This window comes from Gossypium arboreum, chromosome 8 (genome assembly GCF_025698485.1).
Source record: "Gossypium arboreum isolate Shixiya-1 chromosome 8, ASM2569848v2, whole genome shotgun sequence".
Classification (NCBI taxonomy): domain Eukaryota; kingdom Viridiplantae; phylum Streptophyta; class Magnoliopsida; order Malvales; family Malvaceae; genus Gossypium; species Gossypium arboreum.
Window position 1 is genome coordinate 93848984 of NC_069077.1, and position 14177 is coordinate 93863160.

Below are 14177 nucleotides of genomic sequence, written 5' to 3' on the forward strand. Positions count from 1 at the left end.
GATGAAGTGTGAAGTAAGAATGTGTATTAATGAAATGATGCATTTGGCTATGTGAATGTATTGCTGTAATTAGAGCTGATTATATTCCTTGAGACTTACTAAGCATAAAAAATGCTTACCCGTTACTTTGGCTCTCTGTTTTATAGATTTCGCTCGATAGCAATCGGATTCGGGATCAATAAAGTCGAAGTCATCCACACTATCCACGCCTCTATTTTGGTATAAATTTTGGTTGAACTTTGAAATGGCATGTATAGGACTACCCTTGTTGGTTGAATATGTTGTGATGTATATATATACGGCCATGCGAAAATGGCTCGTAAAAGTGAAGTATCGACTTAGACTAATTGTGGTTTGTATGTATATATTTGGTGTCATGATGTGGCTATGGCTTGGAAATGGGAATGTTGGTCATATGATCAGCCATTGGCATGGTTAAAATGATCATATATGAACCTATGTATGGCAAGACTAGTTGGTTCATGGAGACTACCAAATAGGTAAGACCTACCTTAAAAACAGATGTTGCCAGCTGCAGTGACGTGAATGTGAAAAATCACCAAAATTCGTAGGAATGGAATTAAATAGTGAATAAGCTATGTAAATGAACCTTGATGAGTCTATTTTCATATGGAAGAAACGAAATGGTCATAGGAGTTACATGTTAAGAGATATTAAAGCTATTGTGAGACAGGGCCAGAACGGTTTCTGGGTTCCTGTCGCAACTTTAAAATTTACTATAAATTATCCAAAAGAATTAGGAGACATACCTTATATGTACAGATTCCATTTTGAGTATAGTTTCATTAGAAACAAACGGCACCAGCATTAAAGCCCTGTACAGAGAGATATTCAAGTTATACTGCGCGAAGGTCAGAGCAGTCGATCCCTGTAACATGGGTGACTTTAACTAATAAACTGTACCAATTGGCCCGACCAAAATTCTAGAAATAAATCCATGGATGGATATATGAGTCTAAATTCAGGAAAATTTACGAAACCAGTTTCCGAGTTTTGAAACTCGAGATATGATTTTTAAGGCGACAGTGACGCAGTTTTCCAGCCTGACTGGAAATGTCAAATGGATGGGCAAAACAAGTGAACTTGGCTTGTTAACCCCTCGTGTCCGACACCGGCGATGGTCTCGGGTTCGGGGTGTTACAAATTCAACTTTGTACCTAAAGCTTATTGTAGCTTTTTCCAAAACCACGATGTGAATCTCAGATCCCTATCCAAAATAATCGACAAAGGTACTCCATGAACTCTCACAATTTCAGAAACATACAACTCGTCTAGCTTATCGAGTGAGTAGTCGGTACGTACCAAAATAAAATGAGCTAATTTCGTTAATCGATCGACTACAACCCAAACGGCATCTTTCTTTCTCGGGGTCAATTGCAATCCCATCACGAAATCCATAGTAATTCGGTCCCATTTCCACTTAGGAACCGTCATAGGCTGAAGTAAAACCGAAGGTACTTGGTGCTCGGCTTTCACTTGCTGACAAATAAAATGCTGTATCAATTACACACAAACTTACCTCGGTACAAAAATGTAGCTAACTGTTCAATTTAGTTCACAACCTTGTTCTTCCCTCGGTTTAGGTCTGGACTTCGTTTTTCTTGATTATTAAGCTTGAAAAGTTGAAAAAACCTAGATATGGTTCTCCTCCAAGTTTCGACTATAGCATGAGAAAGATGAGAAAATTTTGTCTTGATTTTCCCTTTTTATTCTTTTATTTACCAAATGACAAAAATGCCCTTTAAGCCTTTCTTTCTAATTTTTCCTATTCATGCCCATTTTTGTACAAAATTATAGAAATTGATCAAATTTCTATTTAAGACCTTTTAATTTATAGTCCGCAATTTCATGCTTGAAGCTTCTAAAATACATATTTTGCAACTTATTCAATTTAGTCCCTAACTTCAAATTGGACACTTTAGGCATGAAATTTCTCCCAGAAAATTTTACACAAACATGTAATCATATCATGGACCATCAAATAATCATAAAATAATTATTTCCTTTTCAGATTTGTGGTCCTGAAACCACTATTTTGACTAGACCCTAATTCGTGATGTTACAATTTAAATTGTCAAAAGTCATCACATTATCACTGGTTAAATATGACATGTATAGCTGGACTGTCACATACGCTACGTTAGTCGTAGAATCGACTAAACTGTAGCTCAGATACCAATAAATGTAACACCCCTCACCTGTATTCAATGCTAGAATAGGGTTACGGAGCATTACCGAACATATTATACAATTCCACATGCATTTTCTCATACATTTCAATTTTATGCAAATATCAATTAGCTACATTCATATCATCCCTAATACGAGCCTATGAGGCTCAAAACATTCATTCGGGGTGGTTCAGGACTAAACTGATAACTTTATAAACTTTTAGAACACTTAGAAAATTTTCTCAAAATCAGGGACACACTTCCGTGTGCCCTAAAAATGGCCACAGACGCCCGTGCGCCAGGTCGTGTGCTAGGCCATGCCAAACTTGTAGCGTATGCTGACTTAGGCCATACGGCCAATCACATGCCCATGTACTAGGCCATGTGGAGCATACTGACTTGGTTTTTAATTCAACACCAGGGGACACACGATTGTGCAACATAGCTGTGTGTCATACACGGTTGAGACACATGTCCGTGTCTCTGTCTGTGTGGACAAAAATAGGCTATTTACCAAGCCATTTTGCCACCAAATTTGCATGTACCTACACCAAACTCAAATGGCACAAAACACAGCAAATATAGGCATTCATACCAACATTATAAAGCCTAATTCATGCTAACTCACTATCATTAACCACAAAACACTTAAGTCACAAAATAGGTCAATCCATTTATATCAAATTCACATATACATTTCAACTAATTAAACAATTTCAAACATGCATCATTTGGCTAAAAATTTACAAACATATATCTTCTCTAATATCAACCACAATACCTATTATCAATAAGCATCACAAAGCCAACCTCAATCACATAACATAAACCATATGAACACATACATATATACATAACCAAACCAACCAAATTAAGCCAACTTTCATGGCTATATATACAAACCAAACCATAAACATTTACAAGCCAAACCAAATGGCTAAGTTCATCAACAACTTATATGCCAAAGTGAGAAAAGTTCCTACACATTCCATATATTCCAAAACATAGATTCAAAGGTACCAAAATGATAGCTTGATAGTGTGATAAAATCTCTGACGATCCCCGAATCCGAGCTAGCTTTGAAATCACTATAAAACACGGAAAAATAAACAAAGTAAGCTTTATAGCTTAGTAAGCTCGTATGAAAATAATAAGCAATACTTATCAATTATTAACCATTCAAATTGTAAATATAACATGCTACAAAACATTTAACCACAATGTTATTATGTTTTCAATCACATAACTAACCATGTATTCACGACTTTCATATATCCGATGCTTATACAGTTTTTCCATACATACCTATATCAATTCATATCTATTTCTCACCATTTCACATATTCAATATACCCGTTGAACCGTTTGGAATAATATCTGATACTCGGGAATCTTGCACCAAAGTGCTACATACATAGGCAATGCTATCTCAATCTCATATCACATATACGCTCACTCTCGAGCTATCAATGGGCCTGCTCACACAAGTTGTGGGTCAAGACATAGCTACACGGTGCTCCTCACACAAGCTGTCAAGTAATCGTAACACATGCCAGTATATTCAGCCACCGGTAGGACATACAAAACCAACAACCGGATAACATAATCACAATAACCCTTAATGACATGTCATTCATATCCTAATCTATTCCTAAGGTTCAACCAGGGTTTCTAATGTCAAATCATCTTCGAATCATTTTCGAATATGTTCGTAGTCTTGTATTCACAGTTTATGCAATATCAAAACATTTAAAATATATTCACAATGAAACTTATTACATACTAACTTACCTCTGACGCTAAAACGGCTAAATAGGTCGTTTAGTCAAGTACCTTTTTTCCTCTGATCTAGATCCGAATTTCGCTTTTCTTTATCTATATAATCAAAATCAACTTATTTAATTACCTCTCTATTTTGTTTAGTCCAAAATTCACATTAAGGCACTTTTACACATTTGCCCCTAATGTTTCACATTTTTACAATTTAATCCTTATTTCATAAAATCACAAATTCATGCGATCTAATACCGACATATGCTAGCTGAATTTCCCTAGTATACATATCAACCAATATTTTTCATTAATTTCACATTTTAACCATAAAGTTTCCACATTTCACAATTAAATCCCTAATTTGCATTTTCACTAAAAATCACTTAACAAAATTTGTGTAACTATCATCTAACATTCATAATCTACCATTAATCACTAAAATACATGCTTATTCATCAATGGCAACATCCTCAATCTTTAATAGTTTTGCAAAATAGTCCTTGGCTAAACCTAGTTGCAACGATCTCAAAAACATAGAAATCATTAAAAACGGGTCAAAAATCACTCACCAATTTAAGCTTGAAGTTTTTGAACTCTAATAGCTTCCATGAACATTTTATTTTCTCAATTTTTGGTTGAAAGAAATTTGAAGATGATAAATTTATTTTGATTTTATTTATTTTATGCTTATTAACATATTTACTTAATTAACCTTAGTTATATAACATAAAAATCACTTAATGCATGTCCATAATTTTCCACTTATATTTCAAATGGTCTAATTACAATATAAGGATCTTCACTATTTAATTTCATAGCCATTTAATACTTCTAGCTATTAGAACATCACTTTTGCACTTTACGCGATTTAGTCCTTTTTATCAAATTAAACACTTAAACGATAAAATTTCCGAACGGAACTTTCAAACAAACATATTATTCTGCTGTAAATATTAAAAAAAGTAATAAAATAATTATTTTCACTTTGTATTTGTGGTTACAAAACCACTATTTTGATTTGACTAAAAACGGGTTGTTACAGAATCTATGAAAAGGATTGAAATGGAAATGTTCAATGAAAGTATATCTATGTTCATGAAATGGATGAATTAAAAAGTATTATGTTCATGTATACCTAGCTTGCCATATGATAATTCAAGTGAATTATGTGGAAATGCACTAACATGTGTTGTTAATGGTACTTAGGCTTGTGCCAAGCTTATGGTTAGATTATATCATGCTTAATTTTAAGATTATGCTTGAAATGGTATGTTATGTTCATGTTTTATGAACTAGCTAAGCATTATACGCTTACGTTGTTTTATTTCCTATGTTTTACAGATATCAGAAGCTCGTTAGAGATCTATCACACTATCCAGCGATTATATCATTAATTTTTTATGTTTTTGGCCAATGTTATAATGGCATGTATAGGTGGGCTTGTGTTTGATGTTAGTTGAGTGTTAGTTGATAAGTTTGGCATGTATATGTTATTTTGAGTTGATGCACTTTTGGTGCCTTGTTGGTGTGTGATAATAAGGCTAAATTTTGATGCATGAATGGTATGGTTCAAATAGTAAGTTATGTTGAAATGGTATAGGTCAAGTTATGGTATGTTTTGAGATAGAGATGAACTAGTTGTAAGAATGAAATATGATCAAATTTTCATATGTTTAGGTGAGTTATATGTTTTCTTTCGAGGTGCCTTGTATGGCATATTGGTTAAATGGATTTGATCTTTTGAATTAGTCATTTCATGCATGTTTTGGTAAGGTTTTGAAGCTTTGAAGTTGTGCACAAAATGCTTGTAGGTACATATTTGGGTTGGTGATGGAAATGGCTTGATTTTGGCCAATTTCATGTCCACACAGCCTGAGACAGGAGCGTGTGACTTAGCTATGTCTGATATACAGCCCTACGGCACGGCCATGTGTCCCTTGTAGGTTTTAAGGTTGCAAGTTAGGCTATTACACAACCTAGCACACGGCCTGGTACATGGGCGCGTGTGGCCATTTCGAGAGTTACACGGCCTGGCACATGGGCGTGTGGCTTGGCTGTGTGACCCAATTTCAAAAGTTACACGGGTTGGCATACGGCAGAGTGTCCCTATTTCGATTGTTACACAACCTAAGACACAGACGGGTGTGTGTCTCAACCGTGTGAGTCACACGATCGTCTGACCCCTGCAATTCAATTTTTCCAACTTTTTCTTCAATATTCCAAATGTTTTCAATTTAGTCCCGAATTATTTCTGAAGTGTTTTTAAGGCCTCAAAGGCTCTATTAAGGGATGATATCCATGTAAATGAATGATTTATGCTATGTTTATGTTAATGTTTAAAATATATGTTTTAAAGTTACATTTTACGGTAATGCTCCGTAACCTTATTCCAGTGAAAGATACGAGTTAGGGGTGTTACAATATGCAGGTTTGTTTCTTGGAGGCCCAACTAATGGCTCCACCTCTGATCGTAAAAATCCATCCCGATGTGGACTTATTGTCACTTAGACTTGTAATCCAACTTGCATCCGAGTAACCTTCTAGTACCGTAAGATAATCACTATAGAATAATCTCAAATTTTTTGTTTTTTTAAGATAGCCAAAAATCCTATAAATTCCTTTCTAATGATTAGTACTACGAAAATTTGTAAATCTCACCAATTTGCACACAGAAAATGCAATATTGGGTCTAGTGCAATGCATTACATACATTAGACATCTAATTGCGCTGGCGTACTCAAGTTGTGCATAGCCCTACCATTATTCTCACTTAACTTGAAGTTTGAATCGAATGGAGTGCTCAAATCCTTGTATTCGAGTGTTTGAAATTTTCCAATACTTTCTCGATGTTGTGAGATTGGCTTAGTGCAAAGCCCCTTTCATGCTTTTTCACCTTTATACCTAGAATTGTATCTACTTCATTGAGATCCTTCATCTTAAAATTCGAGTCTAGATACTATTTGGTCTCGCGAACACCTTCTATATTCATCCCAAAAATCAACTAATCATCTACATAGAGACAAATAATTACACTATACCTATCGGTGAATTTAATGTAAATACATTTATCCGCACTATTATGTAAAAAACCATATGACAAGCTAACCAAGTCAAATTTCTCATGCCATTTTTTTGGCACGTGTTTTAAACCATATAATGACTTGATCAACTTACACACCCTATGTTCATTCCTAAGAAGCATAAAGCCTTCTGGTTGCTCCATATAGACTTCCTCTTCAAGATCAACATTCAAAAAAGTCATCTTAACATCCATTTAATGTACATGAAATTTATGGATAAATGCAACTGCCATAAGAATTCAAATGGAGGTCATCCTAGTCATCAGTGCATAGGTGTGAAAACAATCTAGGCCTTCCTTTTGTCTAAATGCTTTTGCCACTAACATAGCTTTAAAGGTTGGAGAACCCCTTGTTTGTAACAACCCATTTTTTAGTGAAATCGGACCAATGGTTTCGGGGCCACAAATTCGATCCAAAAATAAATTTTATTTTATTTTATTACATAGTCTGTAATATGTTAGAAATGTCATGTGAAAATTTTGATAAGAAAATTTTACCGATTACGTGTTTAATTACTGAAAGGACCAAATTGCATAAAATACAAAAGTTGAATTCTAGTAGCTAAAAGAATTAAATAGCTATGGAATTCAAAACTTGAGGTCCTTATATGGTAATTAGTCCACTAATAAGAAGTTAGTAGATATTTTTGGATGATTCATCCATGGAAAATTAGAAAAAGGCTAAGGACTAAATTAGAAATAAACATTATTAAAGATGATAAATAAATTAAATAGAAATAAAAATAATTTTTATCATCTTCTTCACCAAATATTCCATGGAAACCCTAGGAGAGAGAAAAGAAACTTTCTTGGCCAAATTGGGTAAGTTTTCCTGTCCCATTTTTAGTAATTTTGATATTTTTGAAACCGGGATAGCTTAATCTATCTATTTGGGGGATCAATTTGAAGAGTTATAAAAGCATGGAAATTAGGTCAAGGATGTATATGCTGAAAATTAGAAATTTATGGTAGAAAATGAAAGGTTGTCAACTTTTACAAAGCGATTTTTTATGAAAACATGATTTTGGGACTAAAATGTAAAGTTGTAAAAATTGATGAAAAATTCTAAAATTTATAGAAAATATGTGCTGCAAATTCTATATTTAAATTTTGGTTAGGCTTGGAATAGGGAGTAAATTGCATAAATTTCATTTTCCGAGCCTAAGGACAAAATGGGAATTTATAGAAAAGTTAGGGGCAAAATGGTAATTTTGCCTAGGATGTAAATTGAGTCCACTTGAACATGAAATGTGATAAATTGATGTAAAATTTATTCGTATAGATCTGGATAGACCAAATTCGAATCTAGAACGAGGAAAGAGGAAAATGTCGGATTAGTAGATTTTACGTACACGAACATTGTCGAGGTAAGTTTGTGTAACTAAATTGTGTATATTTATATACTTTAATTAACTGTTGTGTTTGTGAGTTATATAAATATCATATATATATATATATATATATATATATATATATATATTACATTGAAAATATATCTGACAAAGCTTGATCAATAATAATGCCCGATAAATGATAAGTGATAAAAATGTTACTTATATGCTTGAAATGAATGTGGAATGTGTTTACTTGAATTATATGAATTTTATGGATGTATGAAATAATCACATGCTCGATAATGCTTGAAAAATGTTTAAATCTCGGTTGAATAAATGGAAAATTGATGGGTATGTGATTTCCCGTAATGAATGAGGTCCTGCATTTGTTGCTGACGGGATTTAGCTCGGACGAGTAATCCTATTGACCTCATTATAGAAAGGATTTAGTCCGGACGAGTAATCCTGATATAAGTCCTCTCGAGCATATGTTATGGATTGGATTTAGCCCGGACGGGTAATCCAGATCAAAGTCTTTAGAGCATATGTCATAAAAAGGATTTAGCTTGGACTAGTAATACTGTTGTATACATGTGTGGCTCGAGATTACACTCTAAAATAGTACCTTATGGGTTCCATTGAATATGAATTAACAGATCCTGATTTGTACACCATGAGTGTACTACCTGTTTATCCATCGATATTTCAAATAAATTCAACAGGTGACAATCCAGACATGAGAAGATATGAATAATAAAATGAGTTACTACACTTATCTGTCTAAAATACAAGAAAATGATGATACATGACAAGTGATATATGAAAGTATGAAATGATGATATTTGTACATGGAAATTATTTGATGAGAATGTTCATCCTTGATTATAGACTTGTACACCTTGAGTGTACTATTACTTATGTGACCTTGATATTTCAAATGATATGAGTAAAGTTCTAACATGAAATAATCTAAACTCGAGATGAACTATTATGAAATTATATTTGTAATAGAAAGAGATGATTTATACATGTTAAATGAATACATGTTGTGGAAAGTATATGTGCATGGAAATTTGATTGTTGTTGAGCCCATACATATTTGTGTTGTTATTATGGAATATATGACTAACAAGGGCAATGAGGATGTGTGTAGGGCTTGAGGTCAAATTGATTGAATATGCCTTACATAGTTATCTCAAAATAGATTGAATGGTAAGTTAAGTACCATGTTATACGAACTTATTAAGCATTTTATGCTTACTTAGTTTTATTTCCCCTGTTGTAGAGTAAATCGGAAGCTCGTTGGTTGGAAGCTTGGCGGAGATCACTCACACTATCCATCAGCCCATGCCGGTACAATATGATAAAGTAATTATGGTTACAATGGCATGTACAGATTATATTGGTCATATTGGCATGTAAATGTAAATGATTATTGTAATCTAGCCATTGGAATGGCTAGTAATGATTATATTCTGGTACATGTATATATATGTGGTACTTGTATATATATGTGTTTAAGTTTACTTTATGGAGATGACATAAGTGTTTCTTATTGATTTATTGAGAAAGGCAAGATTTAAGAATGAATGCATGTAACAATATATCATGTTAGATGTTATAAATTACTTGTGTTAAATGCTTGGGTTGGTTGGTATTTGGATGTAAGTTTGGTGCAGGAATTTGGTATGATTTTGGGTGAGAAATGAAGCTAGGAATGGCTTTATTTTGTCCACACGAGTAGATGCACGGGCGTGTATCTAGACCGTGTCTGACACACGGCTTGGTATATGGGCGTGTGGTTAGGCCGTGTGTCCTCTACACCTTAAATTCGAGAAAACAAAATGCTCAGAATTGAGCACACAGGTAGAGACAAAGGCGTGTGTCTCAGCTGTGTGTACCACACGACCTAGCACACGGGTGTGTGGCATGGCTATGTACACAAGTCAGAGAGTTACACAGGGTCAAACACAGCCTACAGCACGGGTATGTGAACCCTGTAACTCGGAAAATTTTTAAAAATTTCACAAAAATTCTGAGAGTTTTCGATTAAGTCCTGACTCAATTCTAAAGCTCATATTGGGCCTCGAGGGTCCATTTAAGGGACGTTATGAATTATTTCAAAAAATGAATGGTAATTGACTTGAAATATCTACAAATGTTCTGAAAAATTTTGGTAACGCTTCGTAACCCTATTCTAGTGACGGATACGGGTTAAGGGTGTTATACTGTTGGAGTACTCTTTCTTTTAAACACTTATTTACACCCGATAGGCTTCAATCCTTGATGAAGATCAACTAGGAGCCAAGTATTGTTGGACAATATTGAACCTATTTCATCATTGATCGCCTCTCTCTAAAATGTTGCATCCCTAGAAGTCATGGTTTCACCATTGGATTGTGGATCACCATCCACATTAAACATTATGAGGATCTTTCTAATTACAAATTCTTTATTTCCCTTACCGAGAAATGCTAGAGATTGCGAAGAAATGAAACTAAGACCAAAGTCCTTTACTTTTCTCACTCTTTGACTTTTTCTTGTCTCTGTATCCTTATTGTCACAAAGACTTCTCTTGCTTTGATCACTTGAGATCTTTGGTTGATATTCCTTTTTTGAATCTGTTGAATCATTGAAAACTTTATTTTCAAATAATACGACATCTTGTGTTTCAGTTATCATATTTGACACTAAATCAAGAACACGATAAGCTTTAGAGTGTTGAGCATACCCAACGAATGCACCTTTGACGGCTCTTGGTCCTAACTTTATTCTTTGTTAGTTGGGAACTCTATAGTAAGCCAAACACCCCCACACTTTGAAATAATCTAAGTTCGGCATCCAACCCTTCCATAACTCATATATAGATATTTTGAATTTTCCCGATAGTATTCTGTTAAAGATATAACACACAGTCAATAATACTTAACCCAATAGATTATATGGAAGTTTAGCATTTAACAATATCAAGCTAACCATATCTATTAAAGTACAGTTCTTTCTTTCTGCCAAACCATTTTCTTGCGAAGCAGAACACTCATCTACCACACCTTGCTTCTCACAAAATACATTAAATTCATTTGAGAAATATTCACCACCTCTATCACTACGAAGCACTTTGATTTTCTTACCAAACAAATTCTCAACCTCATTTTTAAAACGTTTAAACATACCAAAAGTCTCATCTTTACTTCTCATGAGATACACATAAGTAAATCTAGAGAATTCGTCTATAAAAGTGATAAAATATCATTTTCCACCTATTGTTAGCATTTCATTTAATTCTCAAACATCCGAATGGATTAAATCTAACACTTGTGAATTCTTTTCACACTTAATAGGAAACGACTTCTTGGTAATTTTTTATTTAATACAAACTTCACATTTATCAACAAACTCATCATTACTTAGACTGATATAACCATTCTTTTGTATATATTTTAAAGTTTTAAAATTAAAATGTGCTAAATGCGCATGCCACGAAGGATATGATTCAAAAATATAAGCAGAAGAATTGACTTTATTCATATCAATGCTCAACTCGAACATGCCCTCGTTACAATATCATTTTCCTAGATATATATCACCCTTAAGTAAGACTAACTTATCAGATTCTAAGATAACCTTGAACCTCTTGTTACATGGAAGACTCATGGACACTAAATTCTTTCTCACATCAGGAACATGTAACATATTAGTTAAAATTCAATTTCTTCCCGGATATGAAGTTGAGTTCCACCTTCCCTTAATTGAGTAACTTAACCGATTGATAGTTGCCTATAAGCAGTTTAGGGTTTGCCACTAGTTCATAACTCTTTGAGCCACTGATCATAGGACTTATCGGTCATGACTATGTTGAGTTCGGTAATCATATTAATCTCCAAACTCTCAATCCCTTCCATAACCATGGCCATTAAGTTCATGTCCTCCACCATTTTGGCTTTGGAAGTTACGGCATCTTGCTTTTTTTTAGAAGTTTACAATCCTTACTGTCGTGTCCTTCCTTATTGCAATTATAACAATTGCGACATTTTTCTTCTTTTCTTGCACGCCCTTAGTATCGGTTGTGGCCTTTTGCTTACCATTTTGAGAGTTCTTGGACTCGTTTACATGTTTCACTTTAGAACTTTGGGAAAGATACACTGCATCACACTTCTGAGTTTTCTTTTCAATACACAAATTCATAATTATTTTCTCCACAGTGAAGTCTTCTACCATATGTAGAAGTTTCTTCCGATAATTGTTCTGAAACAAGGGCAACTTCGAGATGATAGCCCCGACTTGTAATAATTTCAGAATAACAACTTTCAGGTCACAAAGCTTGCTTACAAGGAATTGTTGTTCATGGACTTCATCCATGATCAAGATACTATCGAGCATTTTAAATTCAAAATACTCATTATTAAAAATTTATCGGTACCTTGTCACTCAGTGTTGTATTTCTCTTCAAGAGCTTTCCATATGTCCACCGGGGATTGCACCGACATCTAGAGATCATACAATCGATTAGACAAAGTGTTGAGGATGTGACCACGACATGTGAAATTGTCTTCTACGCGCTTCTTTTTTAGTTCGTCCACTTTCACAATTTTCTCAAGATTTGCATTGGGGGCGGGATCCTCCATAGGTTGTAGGTTTGGATTCATAATGTACGTCACATTCAAGGCGATAAGAAGGAACAACATCTCATCCTTCCAATGATTGAAGTTTGAGCCATCAAATCGGTCAAGTTTTACAAACTCTTGGTTCATCACTTTGAATATGGTGGTAGCCTCCGCCACCATCTCCAAAATAGTTATCTTTGATTGTTGGAGAAATTAAGTGGAGACGATAGATTTGGAAATGATATGGAATTAAAATAGTAGACTTTGAGGCACAAGTGATGCTTTCCAAAGAGAACTATTTGCCCCACATAAAGTTGCTAGAAGGTTAAGACAAAGGTCCTCCCAGGATACAACGAAGGTTTTTGAATTTCCTTTGATTAGAAAAATTAATGAATTCCCTAACTCTTTCTTTAATTTTTGAAATTGGATTGATTGTGATAATCCATGTGAACACCATAGTCCATCTATTTATATGCATTCAATAGACACTATTTTGAAAAGCCATAACCATTTGTGTAAGACATGCTTCTTAGAAAAAAACATGTTCCATGGAAATCAAATGTATCCATTAGATGAATAAATCATCACTTTTTAAATTTGAATAAGTGCTCATGAATAATGAATTTACAATCAACAATTTCTAGCACTCAACCTATAACATCGCATCATCATCTTACGAAGCACGCCATTTCCTTTACCAAGAGACAACGAGGTCACTCATCTACCAATAAAATGCTCCCATGTGGCACCTCAGTTCCCCATGTAAAAGTCCACTAGAGAGCAACAAACATTCATTAGAACTTCTTCCCTCTCTCTACCTATTTCCTCTTTCAATCTCTCCCTCTCTTACGGCTATCCGCCTAATTGGGTGAAATTGGACCATATCCTTAACCTTTTTAAATAATCCCATTTTTTTAAATTTTTTCATCAAAGATTTTATTAATTAGCAATGTAATATTCAACTTGCATGCTTTTAAAAAAGTTGGTACGAATAGAAGTTTTCATTGAAGGGTAATAACACTCATTCATAAAAGATAACAAAATTTTGCGGACAAATTATTTACCTTTTTGAAGAGAACCTATCTGCGGTGAGAAGATTAACCATTGTTGCCAGCAATAGGTATCATGTTTTTGACAAAAAAGACAAAATTTCCTAGGCATTCGATAAAACTTTTTGAGTTTCACTTAAAAATGA